Source organism: Corvus brachyrhynchos, unplaced genomic scaffold (genome assembly GCF_000691975.1).
Source record: "Corvus brachyrhynchos isolate BGI_N302 unplaced genomic scaffold, ASM69197v1 scaffold68, whole genome shotgun sequence".
Lineage (NCBI taxonomy): Eukaryota > Metazoa > Chordata > Aves > Passeriformes > Corvidae > Corvus > Corvus brachyrhynchos.
Genome location: NW_008240039.1, coordinates 2,744,746 through 2,751,478, shown reverse-complemented (window position 1 = coordinate 2,751,478; position 6,733 = coordinate 2,744,746).

The window sequence follows — 6,733 nt, the reverse complement described above, 5'->3', positions numbered from 1 at the left end:
CCACAAAATCCATCCTCATTTTATCAAACAGAGGGCAGTGACGTGCAGACATGGGAACTACAAGGCAGTAAGTCTTTAGGGCCTGATCCAATAAATATCAAAGTACAGCTCTGCTTTGCTCTCCACCTTATCGTGGACTTTAGTACTTGGTTAGTCAATAAATAACATTACTTCAATAACCTCATCTCAGTCTAAACTCACAGGAGGGAAAGAAGTGGGATAGGTCATTTTATACTGTAGGAGACAAAAACCTGTTGTTTAAATAGAAAATATTTCCCATAGTCCTTGCAGCAATCACACTTCATAATGCCATTATAACTCATCCCAAAGTTGTGTTTTTGAGATTCTCCTCTGCAGGCTATAGAACTTCTTCCAGGCACCTCAGTTGCAGCTGCCATTGTTTCCTCAGGCTCCATTCCTTACTCCTTTTTATTTTGTTGTTGTTTTTTAAATTAATAAAACACAAATTACATGTTTTCAGTTAAAGGCAGAGAAAACTTCCAGAAAGTCCATTCCAGCATCTAAGGGCAGTAGGAAATCCGGAATAACAAGCGGGGGGGGTGGAGGTTGAAGGGGAGAAGTGGAAGGGAGGAGCTTCTTTTAAGTTATCTTACAGTAACTAATCCTGCAAGGAGAGCTGAGAGGAGACATCCTCTGTACACCAGATTGAACACAAAAAGTGCTACTGCAAGTTTCAAGTTTCAACATAATGGCCCTTGGCAAACAACACCTCAGGGAATGGGAACTACAGAGCTTGTGCAGCACTTTCAATCTCTCCCAGGAATGTTAACATGGAAAGCTCCTTCACCTTCCCACCAGATTTCCCTTGTCATGTCTGAGGCAACCCAGAGCTCCCTGGCAACTATTAAGATGTCAGAAGATTCTACAGGAGCCATTCCCTAATTAAATGGAAACAAGTGAGGCTGTGATGGACAATAAAAAATGCAGGGCCAGATCAGAACCAGGTATACCAAAATCAGTCTCTCAGGTTTCATGCTGTATTTGTGATGCAAATGGATCTGAAGTCCTCACTCAGGTCATGCTTGTCTTGATGTCTGCACCCAAAATTTTGCTCAGGACTGAGCAGCCTCATGTGCAGTCTGTGAGACTGCAAAGTACAGAAAAAGAGCAGGAAGGAAGCTCAGAACTTTGTCTCAGCATGTGTAAAGGTTTGTCACAGCCTGCACTGTGCAGGTACCTATCCAATGACTCTGCTGTGCACCTACGTGTGCTATGGGGAAGCGCTCCACCCCCACAAAATGACGGCAGATTAAACAATGAATAAAAAATTTGGAAATTCCCTACAGATTTAGAGTCTGTGCCCTAAGCAGTAATGTGGAGACCAGAATTCCACAGTGACTTGCAGCAAAAACTGGGCTGGGGAGTCGTACACAGTGGCTATGGATAGCTGTCCCATTGGAACAGGGCTTGGCTCATGTCATGCAGGGCCTTCCTTCTCTGCCAGCTGAGCCTGGATGCAGGGTCTGTACCTACTGCTCATGCCACAGCTGCCATCAGGAATTGTCACAAGTGATGGACACAAGGTTTGCATCATCCAGCAAGACCAACAGGAGCAGAGGTGAACTCACAAATGAGGTCAAGACAGTGGAAGTGGAAGAAGATTCAGGTATAACACTGGAGAATCTATTTCAGTAGTAAGATCAGGTCAATGTAAGCTTTTCATGGGAAGAAATGGGTAATTTTAAAGATAACTAATGCAGAACTGAGATATCTGGGTGGATGAAAATTGTGTTGCAGTAAATTCAGATGATCCTTGGGAAACTGCAAGACTATCTTTGCTGAAAAGTCTCTTCAGCCTCATCCTATAACCCACTCAAATTCATTTATGCAGTCATTTTCTCAGCTCTGGACAAATTAACAAGAAAAAATTCCAGTGATATTCACAAGTATGTTGTCCCCTTTGTGCTATATTTAGGAACTGAGGGCTCTGTACCATTTATTTCAAAACCAAAGTGAGAGTGTGTCGTTTTGAAACTATGAGTACATAGAAGAACCTTGCACACCACATATTTTATTGCTTTGTTGTTCCTGCAGGACCATTCACTAAGATGCTCTCAGCCACCTTGGGTAAGTATGGAATAGCTTTTAATTCAGCTAAATTACAGAAATGATGAATGAAAACAAAAGCCTTTTCAGATAATGTAGAAGGAGTTGGCTATAAACTGGAATGTTATCCCTTTTTGCAAAGCCAGAACAAACTTGTTCTTTGGCTGAGAATGATCAAAATATGCTGCATTATAGGAGTTCATCTTGCCAATAGAGTCATTAAATATAAGACTCAGTGAGCCCTGAATGTTTCAAGATTCAGTTACATAGGTTTATATTATAAAACTGGGCATGACAGAAGCTGTTCTGGTAAAATACTGCTTATTGAATAGAAAAAGCCTATTGTTAACTGCTGTGCCATGACAAATATCTGTATCTGGTCATGGACTCTACTCTGTGTGATAAATCCTCTGTGCCCAAAGCAGCCAGCCTGTAACAAGCAGTGCTCCTGCTGAAGAGCTCAGAGCCAAGTTAATTTTTCTCCCTGTCCCCCACAGCCAGTCCTGAGGCCACCAGAACACAGTAACTCTGACACCACTCAGCCTTGGCCACACTTAGATAACTCACTGTGTCCTCGGCACTCACCGGCCTTCCCTCACACCCCCGTCCTTCACTTGCACTGAACAGTTTCTCATAGCTAATCTCACTGGGCAAAAAGTAATTCTCCCCAGCACAGTTTCTACCCCCTCAGTAAGGACAAAAAAAGCTCTCTCAATAGACAAAACTTTCACCACATTCTTTTGAACAATAACTTAACTTCGAGCTCCATTCTGAACATGGCATCAATTTCGCATCTCAAATCAACCACAAATCTTAATCTACTTCTGTTTTATTTTATAACAAGCAACCTACCTCTACCATGAAACAAAACATGGTTCTAGAAGTTATCACCCTGAGGATTCAGGGTATTTTTAAGACCTACATCTGAACCCTGAGGCATTTGGAGCATACACAGCCCTAGCAATCCAGCCATCCTTATTATTTGCCACGTCTCTGCAAGCATTACCCACACTTTTATGCCAGGAAAGAATTGAAAATTCTTTCTCTATAGCCCAGAAGAACAAGCAAAATTTTTTAAAACATTAAAATATTAAAAAAAAAAAAAACCCCAAACATGCATATCTTTTCAAAGGGTCATGCATGTCTTTCCTCTCAAATTAAGACTTGGCTGTTCAGTCACAGAATCAGCAACATTCTATTGCTAAACTGGTATTTTATTTAAATACCTGAAATTTATTTTACATCCAACCTCTATTATCAAAGTCAGTTTTCATTTTGGCTCAGTACACCCGGGAAAGCTCAAGGCTCAGGTTAGCAGCTCAGAATGAATGCAGTCATCTTTCATATTGAAAAAGGCAGTTGTCCAGTTAGAAAAGTCTAAACTTGAATCACAAATGTGGTTTTCTTCATCCCTACAAGCTCAGAGAATCTAAAAATTTAGGACTAACAGAATTCCCAGGTTCCTGATTTTTATGAACAAGAGAAAGTATGATAAAACAAGCATTAGACATGATGTTCTTTCCATTCTCCCTCTTCCTTAACAAAGACAAGAGGAAAAGTAGCAGCAAATTCAGTTACAGACATAATAAGGCTGTGCACACTCCTGGGATAAAGTATTATAAATTTTGTTTCGAATGCCCAAGAGTGAGCAAAAGTGTTAAAAGTACACCAAAACGACTGCTGTAAGAGAAAGTAGCAAAGCAAGCCCAAAGCAAACGCCGCACTCACCTTTGTGTGTCCCGGCCGGGCAGTGCAGACGGGCTGTCCCGGCTTCTGGGCGCGGAGCGTCCAACCTTCATACCCGGGACAAACCCGGCAGGAGGGAGGGACCTGCGGAGTCGCAGCGAAATCCCGCCCCGCTTTTACATGTTGAGGGCTCTCAGCTCTCTGATCACAAAGCAGCTTTACAGCCCGTGTTCAAACAGTTCAGCTCCAGGGTAACAAGTTCAAAGTGGGAGGAGGCAAAAGGAATCGGAGGGTGGTAACAATCCCGAACAGACGTTTCGCTCCTTTTGCATCCGTAGAACCTGTTCTTCAGGTTGGAAACTGAAACATCTGCCCGGTGCCCTGTTTGAAAGCTGCGCTCCGAACCTCTTGTCTCCTAACAGGTCTGCAGAGGTAAAATCAGATTTTACGATGCACAGACAAGTAGCCTGTGGGAGGAAAAGTTAATCATTGCTGAGCACCGAGGGTTTTTACATTTTGGACTTCCGTGTGGTAATGTCGGTGAAGCAGCACGCTCCCCTGTCAGGTCTGTTAGAAGGAAAAGCAGAGAAGCATGGCATGGAAATCAAGAAACCTGGCTGGCGAAAACTTAATCAAAACACAGCAGCTACGTTTTAAGAGATAATGGCGGTTTTCTGAAGTCACCAGTATCAATCAGAATACAAAGTAGAAGAAACAGCTTTTTCTGGCAGAGCATAGTGTAACAGCTAACATTATATGCATGTCTGTTTATATCTATGTACGAATATATATATGAAAGCGTATGAAAGTAAGTTTTCTACACAAAATGGAAAGGTTTCTGGCATGCTGCACCTCCTCAGTTCAAAACACACTGACAGAACCCCCACCCTTCAAAATAACACAAAACAACTTTTAGAATATAATAAAATCCATACAATAAGTCACAATGAGCATATGCACAGAACTTACACACTTCAAGTGTTGTAACATTTGTTGGCAGAGTCCGACCTTCAGCTTTAGAAATGGTTTCCAATCTAATAATTAAGTGGTCATTAGTTGGGATTTCAGCTTTGCAAAAAAACCTCTCAAGCTCTTCTTTGGTTCCTTGACCCATAAAGTAAGAAAATCATATTTACCCACCTCAATAAAATGGCGACAAATATGTGTGGTGTTTTTATTGACAATTGAGCTGTGGGACATGTGAGATCACAGCTCTGCTTTTAAACAAAAATCAAAACACGAGAGATGGGATTGGAATTCTGAACAAAATGATCCAAGGATTGGGCAATAAATTTTAATCCTTAATATTTTTTAAATGCTACAATTTAGGGTGGCAGCTTCAAGTTTCTTATTTTATAGCAGATCCCCAATATTTAAGTGTGAAAATGTCCCATTCCAGATCCCATTTCCCGCGGGACATTTCCTTATGCAGGTGCGCCCCCTACTGCTGAGCGACATAAAATGTTCCAATGGTTTTTTCCCTAATTCCACTGATTTTACAGCTACAGAGGGAACGCTCTGCAATTCCACTGATGCGATACACCCCAGCAAATAAAAATTCAGCAGCGCCTGGAGCAGGGACGGAGTGATTAAGAACGCTTGCTTATCTGTAAGATTCATCACAGCTTTACTCACCACGCACAACTTCTGATGCAGTTAAATTAGAACTTTGATGCCACAATCTGTGCACTAATAGGCTACTGAAAGAACTACAAATATCCAGTTTATTTGTGGTTATGTTTGGCCACAGGCCTTTCTTTGCTTCTGAACCACAGGGAGGAAAAAACTCACCAAGCTCTTGCTCTCACAGCACTTTCCAGTGAGTTCCTGCCATATCAGTCTGTAAATTCTTCAGGAAAACACCTACTTTAATTACTGTGAAAGTAGCTTTGTCAAATAAATTAATTAAATGCAGAACTGTTTAACTGCCCCTTCACTTTAGCGTGCTGCAAAACTGAATTTAAAACAATGTGACATTAAAATCTGCTAGGAAAAAAAAAAGTGTTTTGGCAAAAACAAATGTACCCGAGCTCAGAGTGTAAATATAAAAACCACACACACACAAACATGTATAGGCTGTAAACATTTACAGGATGCTGCTACCTTTTTTAAAATATTATCATTATTTAATTTGTTTTTAATTAAGAAAATAAGAATTTACAGAAGTTATATTATATTCTATTTAAACAGCATTATATTTAAACCTCAGGCACAGCTGCAAGAGCCTCATGGCAGGTAGCAGGACTCTGGCTGTCTCCCTCCATCGAGAGGCCAGTGAGCTTTACGACAAGAGTCACCAGGCAGCAGTCCAGTCAATTCCTTGAATTTATCAGGAATTCTGATAAGAGTCCAAATCCCACCTGTTCCCAGTGGTTCGGCCACAAAGGAACCTCCGGCAGGCACTGAGGGACTGATGTGGGGACTCTGGCACTGAAAAAGCAGTTCTGTCACACCCCCGCAGCCTACAGCCTTTATCCCCTGGTACCAGGATTTTGGAGATGGATGCACTGACATGTTGATGTGTTTGTAGCTTTCGTGTGGAGGTGGCCTTTGTTGTTTGCCTCATGTACAGCTCGCCAGGAAACAAAGGGCAGCTTGTTCACTTTCCCCTTGTAAACAGCTCATCTTTGAAGGGATGCAACGAGGCTTTCACAGATGTTAAAGAAGCAATGACAGGACACTGAATACACCTTCCTTCTAAATTATCCCTGAGCTGCGGAAGGGCTGGAGCATTTGTACAAGATTGTGGAGCGCTGCACCTGCCTGGGGAGGTGCGATTTGGTGTGCTCCTCGTGAAATGTGCTCTGCTCTGAAACATCCAAGACCTCATACTTTCACTGTTCTTACCTCCTCAGCTGTGATCCCGCTGCCCCATCCCGCTCCTTTTCCCTCCTCTTTCCACGCCCCTTCCCGCCCCTTCCCACGCCTCTCACTGTCCCTTTCCTCGCCCCTTTTCCCACCCCTCACAGCCGCTTCCCTC